A 20,703-nucleotide genomic window follows, 5' to 3' on the forward strand; every position below is an offset into this window, starting at 1 on the left:
CAAAAAACACCTTCCCCAATAAGGGGAGGGAAGGAGGGTCAATCCTTAAATGCTTTAAAGGGGTCTAGGAGGGGTGGAGCCAGGCACACAGCTGAATTGCCTTCACCTGTGCTCCCACGGCTGACTCAGTCCTTTCCTCAGGTGATCAATCAGTGGTTCAGGCTTTGATTCAACAGTTCCCATACACAGGCCACAAATGACTTTAATAGACAAATGATTCCTCTATTATTTGGAGGATTTATTTGGTTAAGTCAATATTTATATATATTTTTTCCCAGATGCCCATTTGTTCTTCTATGTTCTTCAAATCAAATTGGCAAGTGATTAGTCTTTAATAGAGGATATGACTTTGCAGATGCAAAAAGGAATATAAAACACACTGCAATGCAGCAGTGCTAACATTGAGATCAGCATGAAAACAGAATGCGAAGTTATTTTGTCTATTTAAATTGATGCGTATGTCAGTTTGTGTGAAGTGCCCAAATGAATAAGCATTTCAACTCGCATTGCTAAGTTAATTATAGCAGGTAACTTTAGTGACCACAGTGGTTCAGATTGCAAGATAGTTTCCATGTTCTGACATTACAGTAAGGTGTTCACAGCTTTCTAAAAACACTTACTTCTTGAAGTGAAACTTGTTATTCTTAATTTCTGCCTGATGGTGATCTATTTTTGTAGAGAATATCTATGAAAGTGTTCCAAGTGTCAAAAAAAGGAAGCTACAGTAAAAAATATGAGTTCTTGTGAGATATTTCACTCAACACTTCTGAACAGAGTGTTTCTTGAAACTTAAAGAACCTACAACCTTATGCAAAGCCCAGGAGAACTAAGGGAAATACCCACAATAACAGCAGCAGGCTTTAGATCAGGCATGCTGTACTTAAAAAAGACAGTTATCCTTGTTTGTTTTAAAAATAATACTTGGTTTCGAACCAGATATTTGACAGCCTAAAAATCTCTTGTTGCAAAGGTAGCATGGAAAACTACAGTGGATTGACTGGGTATGTGGTTTGCTAAAGGCGTGTAATAATGTTAGCTAAATGTAGATAGGTAGTATAAAATACTGTTAGTTGCATCAGTATAGTTTATTTCTACAAAGGAAGATGATAAATTACAGTGGGATACATTTCTTCAGATATTACAGACCCAATCAGAGTATCTATATTGAAAAAGAAAACACGCTAAATGGTCTTTCCCAAACCCCACAACATCTTAAACTCATCTCGTGCTGGTATCAAACTTACATGCAGAAATCAGAAGCAAGGAACATCTGAAAGTCCTTACTGACAATGAATTACTGTTTCCTTCTTTGAAGTTACATGGCACTCTTTCAGCACACGTAGGGCAGGACCAATACCTAGTGCTTTTGAAAAAATCTATTCCTTTTGCCCATATGTAAACCAGAAATATAACAGTCAGTAGCGAATAGCTATTAAGCACTGAACTTCCTGGAAAACTGAAAACACCAGACCAGCTAGTTCTTCAAGCTGAAGAACGTCTGGATAAATCATTTTCTTTTTAAGAATATCTAGCTTTAAGGAGAAAAACAAAATCTACATGTCCTTCTCCCCCACACAAATGGTTAGACTATTATTAAATCCTCAATTAAATTTGCATAGTTGCAACCACAGACAGTTTCAGGAAACGCTAAATGTCAGTGGCAGGAGCAACACTTAAGGTGGCCAACCTTAAGACAGAGCAGAGCATCCAAGGGGAAGAACAAGAGACAAGACTCCATGCCACAGAATTATCTCTGCAAACTCAGAGCAGCCACTTCAGAAGAATCCTGCTCAACTATTTAAAACTCCTTGAAAATTTCAGCATTTAGCCTACAAAAGTCAGTTAGGTTCTTCTTCAACATCAAGGAAGGGAGACCATCCCATCCGCAATGTTCATACTGCCTGACACAGAATGAAATGTCTGCCTAAGCTATGTGAAGTGTGGTGCAAGCTTGGATGATCATCTTACAGCAAATTTTCAGATGCAAGATGAACTCTCCTTCTTCTCCTCATAAGTCTTCCTGTTTCTCAGTTTTTCAACTGTGAGGTCTTACCTCACTAACAGGATAATAGCATCTTTTTACTACAGAGGATTGATTTAAAGATTAATACATGTAAAGATGGAAATAAGAAATAGATAACTATCTGAAGAGGAGAGACAAACTCCAGTATCCTGATAAAGAATTCTCCATATGTCATTATATAGCTTCACTTAAGTGAGCAGGAACAACTGCTTATGCAGCCAAGTGTAAGTATCTGACTGCAGGATCGGGTCATGTCACCAGCTATTTTCTTTCTCTCACTCAGGTTGAATGTCTCCCTCACTATTGTGGTCAATTCTACTCCAGAAGACGTACAGCTACTGTACCATGAACACTGTATATGTTGACATGGGAGACACTACTTTTTGCATGTATCAATTGAATTATTTCAGCCAGAATGCTGTAAAAGTCTTTCCATTTAACAACTTTATGTATCTGAAGCATACAGTTCAAATTAAAGAAAACTTAAAATACACATTCAGTATTTGGCAAATAAACCATATGAAACACACGGAGGTCAGTCTTTTAAACTAAATTATTGGATTATTTCTAAAAGCGGGTACCCAAGACAACATACTTTGTTCAACATGTTTGTTCCTGAGAACATTTGCCTTCACACTTCGATGTTTAGGAAGCATGTATATCTGAAAAGTTTGCATGTAAATTGTGGCAAAGGAGAACATCTTCGGACATTAATGCCATATTAATGAACCTCCAGAGCAGTATTTCTATCATATAAATCCATTCTCTTCCAACTTACATTCAAATATGTTGATGCTTTCAAACTTTCACAAGAAGTTTTCTGCCTTGGAAAGTATTCCTGATTTTTTTTGTTGTTGCATTTTGTATAACCTGACATCTGATTAAAATACTTCAGGAAAATGACTGCAAGTGTTCAAAAATAAATAGATGTACAGTGAAATTACCCAAGGTACCCCATTTTATCCTTTTTTACTACAGTTGTACTCTAATCTTTTGTATTTAAGAGTCTAAGTCAGAATTTCTAACTAGAGGTCGTGAAGTTAATGGCTCAGCTTTAGTTAGCAGCTAAATAAAATCTGTGATTTTCAGACACGAAATCAATAGAAACTCCAGATACTTAATATCATAAGTCTACAAATCAGCCTTGTGCGTATAAATGGCTGAAGAGAATAATCAATTTTCAGAAGAGCTAAATGATCTCAATTAGAAATAAAAATAGTTACCAGCTCTGGAAAGTAAGTGCTGTTGTTATAAAGTATTGATCAGTTCCTTTTGATCAGTTCCATCTTTTAAGTTTTTATTTAGGATAAAAACAAACAAACACACACACAACAAAACAAAACAAAACAGCAAAACACCTACTTTATAAAGCTCCAGCCAGCATGCATAGGGCATTTCTGTACTCTTCTGTACTCTTCTGTACACTGACTCGAAGCAAAGTAACTTTGCTGAAGTTAAAAGAATGACTTCCACATATTTGCAGAAAAGAATCCCCAAATTTCATCAGTCATACATGTCATTTAACTTTCAATTCAAACAGAAATACACAGATCTAAAAAAAGTCTTGCTGAGATTTGTATTGTGCTTATGTGAAATAATAAACTTCCTTGAAATGTTAATAGATCAAACAGATAGGCACTGAGAAAGACAAATCTTAGATTCCTACAGTCATTTTAAAAACAGTGTGACTGATGCACAGAAGTTTAAGAAAGTTCAATAACTGATAACGGAAATGTAATGAATATAATGAAATGCTTATCTCTCTTCCAGTTCTTAAAAGCTTTTAAAATCCTAATCTAGTGACCAGTTAAGTCAATGAGAATCTTTCCCTTTGCTTAAAAATATTTGGGATTCAGTCCCAACATCCTGTATGCCTGCTCCCTCTGAGCAAGATTCAACAGGGAATTTTCTATTTTTTAGTCTGGCTTCCCTTCCCATTCCTAACCTAAACCATGGTGTCTTCAGAAATCTTCAGTCCCAGATCTCACAGTTATCTGTCTTTTATATAGGACACTATGACTATTGGATGTAGGAGAGATTCAACTTCTTCAATATTGTCCATACAACGTAATAACAGAAAAGGGTTCCATAATTGTCAAACGAAACCAGGCCTTTATTAAAAGAACTATTTATAGAACCATCACAGCTGAATTAATCTCATATATTATTTTTCATCCATGTGCATAAAACTACCTTTACAGTGCCTCTCTGAGGTTATTCCCCATGCAACCTATACATCCCCTTGGAGTTCTATGCTGGTTTTGACACGTCTGAGCTGTTGCGGGGAGCAGTAATTTTTGATTCTTTATGGATGCATATCTGAGGATTTTGCTTTATTTCTTGAAGTAATATATGCTTAAAACATTACATAATTCGAATTTAAATCAAGATGGAATAGAATTCATGGGTTTCAATGTTTTTCTCCACTTCGATCTAATGCCATCTTAATGCCATTTCATTTTTTACAGATTTAAATTTGGCATCCCAGATCATAAATTCCTCAGGACAGATGTGCTTTTTTCCTAGAGGAATACACTGCCTAGGTCAATACATAACACAAATGCTTCCAGAATTAATCAGTCCAATCGGTGACAAATGCATATTGACACACATTGCATCATTGACTACTTAGAAAACATATCAGTCACAGAATCATAGTATCATAGAATTGCTCAGGTTGGAAAAGACCTTAAAGATCATCGAGTCCAACCACAACCTAACCATACTACCCTAACTAACAGCCCTCTGCTAAATCATGTCCCTGAGCACCACATCCAAACAGTTTTTAAACACATCCAGTCACATTGTTTGAGAGGTGTTACAAGATATCTTTTTCATCATTTACATGTATTTTTAAGAAACTATCATGTTCTTTGTGCATGTTTGTTAACCCCTGCCAATCAATGTGATATTGCTTTGTCTTGTATGCTCTTTCTCCATTGTTAGTTATTTTGCTAATACCTTGATAAACAAACAAGAGATCACTCTCACACAAGTATACATTTTTTTCAATGGAATGAAGAGCATGACAGTAGAGATATTTCACTGTTTTTTTATCTAGTAGCATATATTATTAAAGCATCAACTCATCTCTGTCACATGAAGTCATATTTCTTTATAATAAATTAAGTAACTTCAAGTACTGTTCCTGTGCCATGGCTTTCAAGACAAGATTTGTCAAGACATCTTTGATTACTCACTTAGCAAAGGAGTTATACTGTTACATTCCTGACAGTCTGGGGACAAGGGAATAAACCAAACACTGTTTTAAACCATACTTGCATCCCCAGTAAAGTTTAAACCCTCTTTAGGCAGCTCCAGGGCTCAATCAAGACAGCTCTGAAAAAACAGAGGAAGCATGCTGAGTACTGAAATGTAAATATCTACCACACTGTTCTGTACATAGGGGTTCTGAAGGAAAGCAGGATGCTGAGCCTAGTTATTCAGCCATCCTTACCCAGAATTCTCCCTCTGCTGTTTCTCAGAAATTCTTTTCCGTTTGTTTGAGCTCTGGAAGAGACAGCTTGGGCAGTGCTTTGGAATAGTCAAAGTTCCTTTCCTGGCACAATTTGGCACTAAAATTGATTTGAAGGCTTGATTCAAGAACAGACAAGTCAATGCCTTCATTAACCGTTTTTCAATTTTCCCATAAAAGTTGCACCAATTTCAGCACTGGGCTTACTGTGAGAGGTGACAAGGCTGTAGGCCCATTCCCTCCTCCTTTCCACAATCTAACATCTAAGCTGTGTTTGTGCAGAGGTTTCCAATTAGTTCAATGTTTAGGTTCAAGTAATGCATTTGGAGATATATAAATATATAATATATAATCAATTTTATAATAAAACTTTAGTCCTTATGAACAGTTTGGCAAGTTCATAAAACGTGTTGGTGTTACTTCTGCTGTCTCATTTACCTGAAGTAATCATAGCTGCAATTGTCACTCAGACAGGTTTAAAGGGATGTAGTTACAATATTAAAATCGCTCTGGCAAAAAAAAAAAAAAAAAAAAAAAAAAAAAGAGGAGGCAAATGTTGCTAGAATAACATTCCAGTTATTATGTGGATTAGCAAAACCAAGCCATTCTTATTTCTTCACAAAGTGTTTAAGAAACATAAAAATCATTGAAATAAAAAGAGTTCCTCAGCAAATTCTGCAAGTCTTAACAGGACACTTGAACAGAGGAAATCACAGCCACCTCAACCATTATATTATTTGTTTATTATATATTATTTCAAACCAAACTGCTTCAGTATCATTGAAGTAGTTTATATTGCTGTTTCTGAATGTGGCTTGTTCCTTTCTTTGAAAATGATGACCAATTATATTTCTCAGTTAATTCTATGTAAATGCTTTTTTTCCTAACAGATCTATCACTTCCGTGTATTCAGAAGCCATTTAATGACTATAATGGCAAGAAAGTTCCTACTGCTACTAATAGTTAAGCTTCCACACATGATACAGATAACAGAACTTAATTCCATCTTAATTGAACCAAATTCCTTCTTTTGAATAATGAACATAATTTTTTAATGAAGCAGCAGAGGTAAGAAGCAATCCTGTTTGACCTTCAGATCCCAGTAGGGACAGCACTACAAGCCATCTGTCTACTTTTAATGTAAAGACAGTTTACCTTCTGGTGCTGTTCTTTGACGTAGAATCTGTACCATTATGGGTTAGGAGCAAAGAGGCAATGGTACAGTAAACAAACCCCTTGGAAAAATACATGATCTGTGCTGCAACTACGCATCTTTACACTTCTTGATCCAGTGGCCAGAACTTAGCTGAGTGAACCGCAAAAGCGAAGAAAGTGACTCTGCAGAGCATGAAAGAAAACAGAACTTTGACGAATGTGGACAGTGTGAATTTTCAAAAAGCATATAGGGAAAATATCTAAGTAACTTTTTAAAAAAAGAAAGAATTTCTTATAAAAGAATTTTTTAAACTGTTGTTTGAAACTCTGATAACCAAATAATAATCAAACGAATATGGAGTAAAATTTGTCATGATTGATTTTTACCAGTCTTGACTATACTGTAAAGAATTAACGTGATTCCTGGAGATTTCTGAAGAGGCAATGGTAGACAGGCAATTTCACACTGGTTGAGGGTGCACATGCGCATCATAAGCATGCTGAAAAGACAAATCTTAAAATAGCTGAGGAAAAAGAACTATCAAACTTATTATTTAAAGCAGAAAAAATAATAATATTGTAACTCTGTGGAAATAACATATAGTGGAAACACCCAGTGGAAAATAATATTCTGTGGAAATAATATTCTGTGGAAATAATATACAGTGACTTATGAAGAAGAGGTTAACTGAGCTATGTGCTCTAACGTTCAAAAGAATTAAATCCTCAGCTTTGAGTAACATTCACAGTAAATTAAACAGGCAGTTATGCAATATCTGGAGTACATAAAAACCACTCCACGATTACCATAGCCAGCCAAACCTGGTCTCTGAGCAGGCAAAAGTCCCAACCGGGATCAAGGGTTTTACGTGGTGTTTCGTTTCTTTGACCTGATTTATTTTACCACTCTTACTTCAGAAGGAAAGTCCGTTTTGTTGCTGTGAAAGCCAGTGCAGATATTTGCGCCAAAATTACTCCTGATGTAAGTCCAGCACTGTCACACTAAAGATGGATGTGGCCCAGAGTGTCTGATGACATCAATATCCCTCCCTGAACAAGACACCAGGGTGAATTCACCTCAGGTCTTCAGCTTTACTGCAGCTGCAGGTCTGGCTGAGGGGACTGAGGGGCTACAGATGACTCAGGTGCTGTGAAGAAAGACTGAGCTTCCTGCTGCTGGGCCAATAGTTCCAATAGTTCTTTTTGTACCTTCACTGTTGTTACAAACTGTTCATTTCTTTATGATAAAATTCTTCTCAAATGTGACAAAATCTCTCCTACCAGCCAGTCTCCCTTAGATCTCTGCAGCTGCAGGCACTGTCAATGAAACCCTTCTGCTGACAGCATTTCAAGCTAGCAGGAACTGTCAGTTCACAAACACCACCTCATCATTTCCTTCGTAATGACTGCTGCCCTGTCTCTTGCATGAATCATCATGGTAGAAACAGGGCTATCAAATGCTATTTTAAGGGTTGGATTCTGCTCTCTCATCCCAGTTCACAAGATGGAGATGGTGCAGCATCATAATAACAAAGAGTGGAATTTAGAGCTTGTGTTAAAATTGCTGTCTGGCCAGGGTCTACTGCATTTCAAATGTTTGTTGTCTGAGCACGCGTCCCAGCTGAACAGCTCCACACACACACAGATGAGCAACAATGACTTCTCATTTAATGTCTTTTTTTCCCCCAAGACAGTTATTAATGGTGAAAAGAGTTGTAGATTTACTGCCAGTTTGACGCACAAATTACAGGAGAGCTACAGAAAGAGTCTGGATGTTCTAATGGCAACAGTGCCACACCTTGCCAAAAGCTCAGGCAGCTGTATTGTGTGATACATTTGTAATAGTAGCCAGGGGTTGCTGCTAAGCACAGGAAATGCTCATCTATGTTCCTAAGAAATGAAAGTAAAAGGGCATTGACAAATTATTTACAGATGAAGAGAACTGGGGCTGTTCAGCGTGGAGAAAAGAAGCTCTGGGGACACCTGACAGAGGCCTGTCAGTATCTCAAGGGTGTCCGTAAGAAAGAAGGGAACAGACTCTTCAGCAGGATAGGAGAAGGGGAAATGGCTTCAAACTAAAAGATGAGAGATTTAGACTGGATGTTACAAAAAAATTTTTAACAATAAGAGTAGTGAGGTAATGGAACAGATTGCCCAGAGAGGTGGTGGGAGCCTCATCCTTTAAGACATTCAAGATCAGGCAGGACAGGGCTCTGAGCAACCTGATCTAGCTTTCATTGCAGAGGAATTGGACTAGATGACCTTTAAAGGTCTCTTCTAACTCAAATGATTCTATGATATCCCCAGAAGGAAACCTATGGCACAGATCCTCCATCCCCTGAAACAGGACTCAGTAGGGCAGAACAGGAAAACAAAGGCGACTTCTGTTGTCTTTCTGCATCCACTGCCCTCGCCTGGCTGATAAGCCACTGTATCTTGTGGCGAAGGAAAAGCATGGACTGCTCTGTGCTTGCTGCCTCAGAGCCACATGCAGGGTCTCATGGGTATACTGCAGCATTTTGCCACATACCTCCAACAACTTTTAAGGACGCTACAGGAGAGGTAACAATGTGACCTACACAACAGCCAAAGAAGCCCTGCTTCATGACTTTATGATAGCGGTCAGTTGTCTGCACAGCCACAGATCCAAGCCAGTGTGTATTGTGATGCTGTTAGCATGGGGAACGGCTGAAAGAAAGCCTCACTTCTAAATTGCAGTTGGACAGGGATACCAGTTTAGTTCAGAAATCCCCTCAGTACTGATAAATTAAATCACTCAAATCTTATCTGGTATTTAAATCATATTCTGATTTAAGGTTAGTAACTTAAGCTTCCTGGCAGCAGTAAAGTATCCATGCTTTTTGTTTAACACTGGAGAATTTCCCATCTCTTATTCACAATCAGTGTCAGATAAATAATCAATATGGCTACATTTGCATTCCCAATACCACAGTCCTGTTATCTATTCAATCCCTGCCCAAAATTAGCATGTAAAATGCAGTGATTAAGTTAGTTTCTTTTACCTCAAGCAAGACTAGGAACCTACAACTCTTCAGCTCCACATCCAATCTACATTTTCTTCATGTTCCTGACCTTCAAGTGAAACTATTTGGCTACAAAGACACTCATTTCATTTACATTCCCCATGTGTGACTTTCTTGATATGTAATATTTCTATGACATTCCTCCAAATTTTGGGACTATGAGGTGAGAGAACTTGCTTCAGGCAATAATGATAGGGCTAAAGCCATAGAAAGCATTCTGATGTTTTATGTCTATGTTTAAGTTAGTATGCTTTGTTTTTAGATCATACAGACCATAGGAAATGTTCTTCCTTCCTCTCTAAATACTTTTCAGAAAATGTTACACGAATCCCTGGCATTAGTCAGAAAATAAACAGAAAATTGAGAATTACCAGAAAGGGAGTAAAGAATACAACAGAAAACAGCTTAAGCCAATACATGAATCCATGATGCATTCCAAGCCTGAATACTAAGTGCACTTCTGGTCATTCCAACTCATAAATATTACAGTAGAACTAGAAAAGGAACAGAAAATTATCAAAATAATGGAAGGCTTTCCTCAGACAGAGTCTAAGGCCATTCAGTCTGAAGAAAACACAACCCAAGTAACTACGAGATATCTAAAGAATCTGTGGCAAGCAGAACAACTACTCGCTGTTTCTTAGAAAAGAAGGAATCAAGAGCCTCCAGTGGAAATTATCAAGCCTCAGGATTAAAAAATCACAAAAGGAAGTGTATTTCCACATACTGCAGAATGAAGCAGTGGAACTCATTGACACAGGATGTTGTGAAGGTCAAAAGGGAAAATGGATAAAAAAGAAGTAGATTAATTCATGAAAAAAAAAGGTCTCCTGAGCCCTGTTAAATGTGACAGCTTGGATATAAACCACAAATCTAAAAATCCCTCACCACCTATTGCTAGAAGATGGAAAGGTATGCCATAGGAAGACCATACTTGCCTGTTTTTACTATGTTTCCCTAAACATTAATTACTGGCCACTATAGTAGACAGAAAGTTTTCCTTCCAGCCTCATCCAGTAGAGCCACCTTAGTGACTTTTGTGTCTCCCAGTAAAACTGGAAGATGTAGCAGAAGTTTCCTATCCCCCTGATTAAACCTCCCAAAGGAACGAATGGAAAGAGAATACTTCCGACCAGATTCCTTGTTCTGAAATGCCTGCAAACACTGAATCACTAGATGCATATGATGAATCCCAGAATATATAGGTCACTCTCTCAGCTTTGCCCTTGGCCTCCTGCTTGCCTTGCTCAGTGATTATCTTGAAGCTTAGTACATTCTGTGCAACAGAGATTTACAAAGGAAAACACCCATGTTACCAAAAAAATACAGTTTTTCCTATCATGGCTGTTAGTATCTTGGGGGAGACAGGCAGAGGAGACTAATCCAGCGATTAGGGCAATAGCCTATCCACAGACTTTTTTTGTGGCTTCAGATTCACCCTTTCTGTGCCTCTATTTCTGCCTAGAAGATAACAACAATTTTTTTAATTATTTTTTATTTTTATCCTGCAAGGATTTTATGTAGCTAAATATAAAGAACTTGAAATTACATTTCACAACTGCAAACAGAATTGAAGTTAAGTCCAGCTCTGATATTTCCCAAACACTTTTGCTCTCCTCAATTTAAAGCAGTCTTTCTAAAAATAAAAGGGAAAACTAGCATGGTTGACTAAGAGTTCTTTAGAAGCTACAGGGTGGATTTGCCCCACTTCATTTCAAATTGCTCATACCAGATGGTTGCAATGTCAATGTAAGGACGAAGCCAATGCGGATTGTAGAAAATAGCAATGTTGTGGAAAAAGTGCTCCCTCTGGTTACTCTGCTCGAGAATTAATTGCCGACAGCACACGAGAAGTAGGGCAGAGGGCAGTTGGGTTTACCTGCATTGTTTCCACCACTGCAGACAGGACAACAGTTGTTTGTCAAACACCCATTTTTGCTTTCCCCCCAACTAGGACGTGTTCCTGACGCACGGCGTTCATTTTCTGAGGAGGTAGGGCATTTTCTGGATGTGGTAGGAAGTGGAAGAACATGGTTCTGTAGAGACTACGGTGGTCTTTTGCTTTACCTGCTACGTCAGCCATGTTGTTGAAAACAGAAACCCAAAATGACAGACGTGACTGAGGCAGCTGCCAGAGCTAGCGCAGCTTCCTCCAGAACCCCCGGTCTGACACAACAACAGTGCAGCATGCTGGTAGTCCTGGAGGATTACAGCAGCACCGCTGACTTGCTGTTAACCCTTTTGAGGCCACAGCAACACCAAAAAGCTGCCAAATGACATGACGAACAGCTGCACGAAAAGTAATGACCGCACTCCACAATAAGAGGCAACGTTTTCCTCTGACACAGCACCTTAGACAATACACTTGTTATCTGTTGGTAGTTTGGTAGAATCAATTCTACCTGCCTTCAAACAATAGCAAAAAAGAAAATCATCTTTCAAAATCTTGCCCATTGAAAGAATGAACTCAAACTCAAAAAAAGCATGGAGGTAACACAGCAGCAATGTCAAAGTTACTACCTCAGGAGTGGAGTTTCACAAGTCATTTGTGTGTCCCCACAGGGAAGGAATGGGACCAGATTCTGGTAGTCATTTAGACTGTACCAGCAGGTACAAAAAATGCCAGTGCAGTGTGCCTGACTAGTGAGAAGAGACCTGCACAGACCACAGTTTGCCATCTTAAAGAGAACAAATGAAAACTTGAGTAAGTTCTGCTTGAAACAAGTGCTGGGCTAAAAACATCAGAGATAAGTATCACTGTATTATCTCGAAATACATCTTTGTGACAGTTAATTGGTATGACTGCTCTTCAGGGGCCCACCAATGATAATTTAATCTACTTTATATATCAACAGCAAAGAAGTTTTGTCACCTGATGTTGTTCAGCACCATGAGTGCTCAGTTTGGGCATCCAACTGTGTCTTGACTTCAGGCTGCCCTACAAGCTAGGGGGACACTACTGGATACCTCCTACTGAATGACAGCCACCTCAGATTGCAAAACACCCATCTCTGGAGGTGTTTAAGGCCAGGTTGGATGGGGCCCTGGGCAGCCTGGTCTAGTATTAAACATGGAGATTGGTGGCCCTGCCTGCGGGAGGGGGGTTGGAGCTTGATGATCCTTGAGGTCCCTTCCAACCCAAGCCATTTTATGATTCTATGATTCTACTGAATGTCAGCCACCTCAGATTGCAGTACATTGTGTTCCAGACCAATCACAAAATGGCACTGCTATGTTTATATTTTGCAGGTGGTTACCATTCCTCTCTGGAGGGTTCGCTTGTGACATACACTACTGATAGTTTGAGGGACTTGGAAGATGATCATTTGCCCATATCAACCCTGAATGGCTTCTGAGTTTGGCAATATAAGTCATTTCTATTTTAATATCTGTTAATCATCTCATCCTTTATATTAGGTAATGCAGAATTGCCAGCGTTGGAAGTGATCTCAAGAGACCATCGAGTTCAACCCCCATGCTAAGCAAGTTCAAGACTTTTATAATGGACTTTAGTTACAGGATCTACCTAAAATAAATTAGAAGGAAAAAATGTATGTTTATGATAATCTGCAATGGGTTTACCATCAACACACACAAAAAGTCAAAACTATTCTACTGTCATTGCTAAAACCAGCCTGATTTCAGAGCAAGGCATTTTCTAGAACAGATGATTTAACAATATCCTTAGGTTTGTTTATTTTTCTCTTCATCCTCTTTCCTCTTCCTTCAAGACCATACATACCCACATATCAACTGGTCTTCTTAATGTTCAGTCACTCAGCATTTTACCCCTTCTTTCTTATCTTTGAGAATTAACCTCTTCTCTTCTTACAAGGATAAGAATACAGTACATTCCCTGTGCCAAATCTTTCTTTCTCCTCTTTTCTGCAACTATCAATAAGAATGACATAAGTGATGGAGATTTCTATTGGCTGGAAAACATTATACTAGGAATTAGTCATTGACCAGCTGACATCCAATCCTCTTTTATTCTTCTCTTGTCTTTTTTGAAAAAAAGAGACCTCTTCCCCATCTCCCAAACGCACTAATGCAAGAAACATTCCAACAATAAGGAAATGAATATTTAATTATTTTAATTTTACTATGTTATTGAAAGCACAGTTTCATGCAAGTTCATTCTACATGTGGAGATATTAAGGCAGTAGATTTCAGTCCCATGGTCTCATCACAGCCACTGAAGCCATGAAGAGAGTGGGGTATACATCGCATTGTTTTAGCACATTGAAATTCTGGCTGCATATCTAGTTAACATTGTTCATTTCATACAAGTAAAAACCAAAGTCCTTCTGATTAAAAAAAAAAAAAAAAGGCTCTGCACCTCTTTGTTGCCAATAAACTGTGTTAGAGAACACAAAGAGCACAGCTTCAAATTCTGTATTTTGCCCAACTCCAAAAAGTTCAGTTAGGAAGCGCTCCAAAGTTGCACAGAAGTTGACATTTCCAATTATTCTGGCTGAATGGTCCTGCGGGCCATTGTCAAACAAAATTTGCAAAGGCTCATGGCATTATGACCAAGGGGGAATTCCCCAATTTATGTTATAACACAGAGAGAAGCAGTAACATTTTAATCAAACTGTGGAGCCTGCTGGTAAGCTCCATTATAAAGCATTGCTATGCCCCACAGGCCTGGAGCTCAGTATGGCCTGGGAGTCTACAATGGGCTGTATTTCCCTACAGCAGTCACTGTAGATATCAATGCAAAATTAAACAAAAGATGTTTCCCCTCCCACTTGACACTTAGACACTACAGTAAGTGACTGTAGTAAATTATTCCCTCTGCAGAATGGCATAATCTGCTTCAAGAGCCATCTGTGAATGAATGAGGTTAGATCAGGGAATGCCTTATATCTTAACAAGAGAAGTCTTGATTAAGAAGCAGAGGCAGAGGTCTTAATCTGGAAGAGTCTCAAAACATGTGTGAAAGATGTAACCCAACGGCTCAATTTCAGAACATAAATGTATTTCTACATTTATGTTCTCCAGTTATAGTTACAGTTCTCCATTTATACTAAAGTTCTAAATTACATTACACATGCAATTTTACAATCAGGTCTTTAAAATCAATAGCAGAGTTTCTGATTTGCTTTTATGTCACAGTCCTTCTATATTTTAATGACTCTGAGTGATGGAAGATGAACAATATCAGCAGCTTTCATCTCATTACCTATCTGAGGCATCCTCACTATAAAATCAAAAAATACATCAAGAAAAAAGAAACAAGAAAATGGAAACATAAAACTATGGATTCTGTAAGAAAAAAAAATGCATTTCACAAAAAGTTTGAATTGATTAGAATATATATAATCTTGAAATGTACATCCTATAAGAACAACCGTTCAGAAGTTTTTCTTCTAAGTGCATAAATTGGAATCTTTCTTGAAACAATTATAGTATTCTTAATTAAATTGTGTCTCTAGCAGTGTAATATCAATTAGCTCTTTAGAAACCGCATTATTCATTTATCAAGGAGACAACTTGATAACATGCTAAAGGCAATAAAATATATCAGCCTGTAACATGCACTGCTAGAAGGAACAGACTTCATCCAGAATTACATGGGCAGTGAATCTCCACTAACCTCTACAGATTTGCACTGGTTCACCCAGCTCAGGGAATTGCCTAAATGGCACTATAAACTTCCTTCAAAAGGTATTCAGTTGCTTGTTTTCTTTACATAGCAATGAAGAAAATCATCCTGTCATTGAATTTGCTCTGCTGTGTATAGGGTTGTGAGGTTTTTTTTTGCTCTAAATATGCTTTTTAGTGTGAAGAGAGAAAGTGCAAAAAATCGGTTTGAGGGGAGAATGACAACGGAAATTAATAAAAATACTAACTTTTGCATTGAAAGGAACTTTAGATACTAATTATGAAGTTTCCAGACAAGCCAGAAAAGAGGAGAATTGGGAAGTACCTCTGGTGGCTATTTCTGAACAGCAGATAGATGGTTGGGATGGTTACATGTGCATAAGAAAGGAAGAACAGACTAGTCGATCTGCTTATGGCAGGGAAGTGGGAAGAAAAAAGCACAGGTCCTCTGGAGAAGGAATACAAACAAAAAATGGCAGAGAAGGATAAGCTTTCCCCACTGCCAGAGAAGTGTGTTTGCCTGAATCTCTCTCAAAAGACTGCTATAAAGCTATCTGCAGTTCCTAATTTACTAGGGAATTCCTCAGGCAACTGTACTAACATGTTTATATTTATTTGTTCCATATTTATTACTTCTCTCCTATTTCATTATTCCTCTATTTCTTCTTTCAAGCCTATTTCTAGCATTACTTCCTTTAACCATTCTTCTAAAGACAGTTTCTTCTGCAGGACCTCACAGGCACCTTGTTGTTTTGCAAAGGCCTGATCTGTATTTACATGCGTGTTTGGGGCTCCAAAAACAAGCTCCAAATCAGATCGTCATTTCCCTCAGACAACTTGTTGACGTCGACAGATTCCTTTTCAGTCGTGCAGATAAAGTAAAACGTACAGCTCCACCTGCTGGAGGAGCCTCCTCCACGGATCATCACGACGTATTTTCCTACAAAAACACTTCGGGTGGGTGCAGAGTCGGTACGCTGAAAGGTACTGGGGAATTTCATTCAGCTTGCCATTCACGCAGGCCTGTCTGCTTTGTCCTGTGCACAGTTATGGAGTTTGTCCTCTGCACTAAGTCACTATCAGCAAACGACAACCAAACAATAAATAAATAAACTAACGCAAAGATAGAACAGTTAGATGTTCACAAAACAGGAAAATGTCATTTATTTACAGCTTGACACAATAACAAAGATCCACTTCACAAGAAGTTTGGAGGAAACCAGTCATCACCCCCATTTCTGCATTTCGACTCATTTCTTTGCCATGGCAGCATCTCAGCCACGTTGTTCCCTGTTCAGTCCCTCTACAAGTCAGTAAGGATCATCCCATGCCACAAGGGCCAAGTAGCTAGAGCTGTCCTTTCAAGTCCATAAATTCTTCCAGATTTCACTGAAAGAAGAAGGTATGCAGGCAGAAGTTTAGCTGGTAATGAGACAATTGGAAATCCACAAAATATTCCCGAAGGAGCATGAAGACTATTGCAAAAAAGTCAGCTAGAAATTTAAAATGGAAGTTTGTGTTGATAAAAAGTTCCTCCTGGGAAAAATGTTTTTCTCCACAAGGAATCAGCTACATGGCAAGACTATCTGCATTGTCTTACAGATATGGGAAATGAAACAGAATGAAGTTGTAGTAACTAAGAATACAGATTTAAGAGGAAGATACTTGAAGTCTGTTCAAGCAACAGTACTGAGAAAAGACAAAAGTTTTCAAGAAGTATTATTTTGCAAAACACTTAGCAACTGTGGTTTCTGAATGCTAGTATTGATAAAAATGCACACTATAACTAAATACAAATTTTTTCTCCTACTGTAAATGTGGAGATGATCACAACATGGTGTAAAATTTCAATATGGACATAACAACATTTCAGATAATAAGGTAAACTGCATAGTCAGCTTCTTTATTCAAAAATATACATCTAAGCTCTCTAATTTTCTAGTTAAGTCCCAAAATATCACTCATCACCCAACAGGAGCAGGAGGCAATGCAGTTGTGAAAGACCTCTTGTCTAATACAAAGACAGTCACCAGCCTAACAGAGCTCTGCAATGGGAATTTCTGCAATATGCCAAAGAGAAGGAGAGGAAAAGAGGAAACGGACCTACTAAGCTGTAACTTATAACTACATAAACCAAATGTTTATCACCAAAAAAGTTTGACCAAATCCAGGAAAAATAATTTTACAAATGGCAAAGCTCCAAAATAGTGATGCTAATGCCTCACATAATGTTCAGGGAATGTTTTCTTTGAAGATAGCAGATACCCAAGTGTGAGATCTGTGATCAATATAGGACACAAAATAAAAAAATAAGCCAGACACCCCCCAAAAAAATAATCATGATTGCATTTTAATTCCACACTCATTAGACAGCAGCCAGGGAGAAGACCAATGACTGTGTATACTTTAAATTATCTGCATGTTAAATATAGTCTTCATCCTTGATAGTATATGTTTCCCTTACCATTTAGGGGTTCCTTCCTTTGCAGTTTCTTTCTATTCTCTGAAACCCTGAAAGAATGAGATTTCATAAAATGAAATAAGTTACTTGTATTTGTTAAGGAGCATTGCTGATTTTTATTCAAGAGCTTAATGTAGCTGTATGTGCTCTTGAGGCATTTAGCAACTTCAGGAAGTACCATCAACAATTAGAAGAAGAATTTAGAATTAGATGGGATAAAAACTTGTACTGTTCTTTCTGAAATTACTTGAGTGAAGTACTGGCTGTATGATTCCTGAAGGCCGGACACTCACTGATTCAAACAATCCAGTTAGGAAAAGTCAAGTGGATTGTCTAAAATAGCTTTAAATTCATTTTCCCACTGCCCTATCATTTAGAAATGAAGTATTACCAGTCAGTTTCCTGACTAGTGACAGACATAAGGAAAAAATCTTGGATCCAAAAATTAATTTTCCTCTAAATCTGGCAAACGTTCAGGTTTGATTTTCTTATTTGCTTGCTGACTCCTGAAAATAAGAAACAAAAGTAGACGTTTTAATTTTAGTTAATGTCTATTTTGCTGCCATTTAGAAATAGAAGCAGAGCACTCGAACACTAAGGTCTCAACTGAAGTTATATCCAATACCCTGTCCAGTATTAAGTATGCAAGAAGTCTCACTGATTTTAATAGGACTGCAGGCTTCCTCATGCTGACTTCATTTAATGTAGAAATAATATCTCTTTTGTCTCCTAGCGAGAAAGAAAGCAGAGGAATGATGATTGTCTGGGCAAACTCAAAACAGACAATAGATCTTTTTGATGTGCAGTAAATCAATCAGGCAAGGCAGAAGGCTATTTTGGCAAATATAACTCCCATTTCATGAAGAAGGATCTGGAAAGCTACAGGCCAGAGAGACTCACCTCAATTCCTGAGAAGATTATGGAGTAAATCTACTGAACATCATTTCTGAACACACAAAGGAAAGAAAGCTGATGACTGGTTCAGTACACAAAAGGACAGAAGTGGATGCCATCACTTTGACTTCAGTATTTTATTATTTTTTTTTTTGGCCATAGTTTCACAAAGCGTTTTTTCATCCTGCTTGGGAAGGTACGGCTTGTGTGCGTAAAACCCTATCTGGACCGCCAGCCTCAAAGAGCTCAAAATCCAAAGGGCAGCCAGTTGCTAGCAATGTTGTGTTTGCAAGTGTTGATCAGTATCAGCAGGTATTGCTTGATACCTGCATTAACAAACAGGACACAACCAATGACCGCCTGTTACCGATATGCTACAGTCAACAGGACATGGTGTTTGCCAGAGGATCTCTAGCTTGCATGCTGTATGGTGCTACTGATTTCTAGTGATGTCACTAGAAAGCATGTACAATAACTACATAAACTGTGTTGCAGTTTTTGCCCTCTGCCCTTTGTCCTTTCACTGAACACCACTGAAGAGAGTCTGATCTCATCCACTTTGTGTATTTATAAACAGTGATTACACCACCTCTCAGTCTTCTCCAGGTTGAAGACTCCTATCTTCCCATTTCTTTAAATGTTAATGTAAGTGCTAGCAATGAAATCTCTCTGATAAAGTTTTTTTTTTTAACTAAAAAATAATTTATCTGGAAATAATATTTATTTTTCTAAGGGAAGTATAAAGCATTTCCAAAATAAAAGCCACCCCAAAAGATACTTAGATTCTTCATAACTCCCATCAGTCTCTGCTTTAACTAAATAGAAAACATCTGTATGAGTGATTCCTGCCTCCAGGATGATTTGGTCATACCTTGTGGCACGTAACTCTTCACCTTCTGTCATCTGTTAGAGATCTGAACATAAAAGGGCTCATAGCTTACTCATTTGTGTTGGTTTGTTTGATGGTCCAGAAGAACAGTAAGTTGTGTTTGTTCGCTTTGTTTCTACCCTAAGACTTCATGAAAAAGCACACTGTGCATCAGCACTTGCTCTATGCCATAGATTGCCAACCTTTTGGCTTGCCTGGGCTGCACTGAATGGAAAGGAATTGTCTTGGCCTGCATACTTGTAATTTGCTCCGAAAGTAATCCTTCCTATTTATTTCCATGGAAACTACAACAGATACAATGAACATACAAATACTATTCGATAGAGCAAATTCTCAGCTACAAAAATAGTATTTTTCAACATAGTCACCACCAATAGCTATGGATTTTCACCAGCAATGAACAAGAGCCTGCATGCTGCTCTCACAAAAATCTGCACCAGTAGAGGTGACTCACTGTCACTGTCACGAATGCTGAAACACACCACCCACCCTCTCACTGTGCTCACATCCTTGGTTTGGTCTCCATAAACATTCAGCAAGCATCAATGAATGTCAATGGGTGACATTTTTTCTGCATGAAGAAGTTCAGATGCCGTTTTGTCAGACTGCTCCTCTGCTGCCATCTGACACACAGCAACAAAATATAATGGCATACTGGTGGGAAGGTTCAACTTCTACTGCCATACCATCAACATAATAAAATAAGAAACATTACTTTCAGAGCAGCCCTCACAAAATACACAATATAGTTAATGTATACAACTGACAATACTTGTTACTTTAATTTTTAAAATTTTTATTAAAACATAAAATATTTGACCTTGGTTTTGGGAAATTAATGCATCAATCTGCTTCCTGAATTTCATCCTTGAAAAGAGTAGTTCACAAATGCACATACTGCCAAAAAGTGATGATGTGAAGAAGGCGTGATTGTGAAGTGAGGGATGAGTTTCTCTGTAAAGAGAGGGTTTTAAATGTCTAGAGAGAGAAAGATCAAATTTTTTAAGTTGAGTATGTGATCACAACTCTATACATTCCATTTCAAAATTTGCAGGTAATATATTTATGTCGACTGAAAACAGTTATAAATATACAAAAAAATTGATGATTTTTCAGCAATCTTGAATCCCATTCTCAAATTCCTTTATCAAAATT

General features: G+C 37.9%; 2 long non-coding RNA genes across 3 annotated transcripts in view; both read right to left on the reverse strand.

Moving 5' to 3' along the window:
- The window catches only part of LOC104910118, a 179,311-nt gene that overhangs the window by 141,974 nt on the left and 16,634 nt on the right, over positions 1-20,703 (reverse strand). The gene's annotated exons all lie outside the window — the stretch shown is intronic.
- On the reverse strand, positions 13,758-19,255 carry LOC116216424. 2 transcript variants are annotated; one of them, XR_004159138.1, is made up of 3 exons: positions 18,666-19,255; positions 17,769-17,815; positions 13,758-16,380 (listed from the first exon to the last, which is right to left on the reverse strand). It is a non-coding gene; the product is annotated as an uncharacterized LOC116216424 (long non-coding RNA). The 2 variants fall into 2 exon arrangements; XR_004159137.1 differs by lacking the exon at positions 13,758-16,380 and adding an exon at positions 16,389-16,693.

This window comes from Meleagris gallopavo, chromosome 3 (genome assembly GCF_000146605.3).
Source record: "Meleagris gallopavo isolate NT-WF06-2002-E0010 breed Aviagen turkey brand Nicholas breeding stock chromosome 3, Turkey_5.1, whole genome shotgun sequence".
Classification (NCBI taxonomy): domain Eukaryota; kingdom Metazoa; phylum Chordata; class Aves; order Galliformes; family Phasianidae; genus Meleagris; species Meleagris gallopavo.